At 78.3% G+C, this 309-nt stretch overlaps 1 protein-coding gene across 1 annotated transcript in view; it reads left to right on the top strand.

The window, feature by feature from the left end:
* Window positions 1-38: 38 nt before the first annotated feature.
* The window catches only part of SLC35C2 (solute carrier family 35 member C2), a 13,649-nt gene continuing 13,378 nt past the window's right edge, over window positions 39-309 (top strand). Inside the window, exon 1 of the mRNA XM_006921887.3 lies at window positions 39-114. The gene's annotated coding sequence lies outside the window, so the exon portion shown is untranslated. The remainder of the gene's footprint in view (window positions 115-309) is intronic.

The raw sequence follows: 309 nt of genomic DNA, 5'->3' as shown, positions 1-309 counted from the left end.
CACCTCATGGCCCCGCCCCCAGCGGTTTCTGGCGGAAATGCCGTCCCAGGTGGCGTAGCGCCCGGCCTCGCACTTCCGGCAAGGGGACCTCGGCCAGGAGCGCCCGCGGCGGAGGTGAGTGGGCGCGCTGCCGCCCTCCCGCGCGCTCCCGGGGCCGGAGAGGGTGGGGGCTGGGCGGGGGAGCCGGGTCCCCGCTGGACCTTGCGCGCCTCTGCGTGGGGCGCGCCCAGGCCTCTGTGTCCCCGCTGTGGAGGAGACCGGGGCCTCCTTGCGCTGTCCTCGGCCGCCAGCCGCGCGCGTCCCCGGGCA

The sequence above is a fragment of the Pteropus alecto genome, unplaced genomic scaffold (genome assembly GCF_000325575.1).
Source record: "Pteropus alecto unplaced genomic scaffold, ASM32557v1 scaffold45, whole genome shotgun sequence".
Lineage (NCBI taxonomy): Eukaryota > Metazoa > Chordata > Mammalia > Chiroptera > Pteropodidae > Pteropus > Pteropus alecto.
This window is presented reverse-complemented; position numbering and strand designations above follow the sequence as displayed.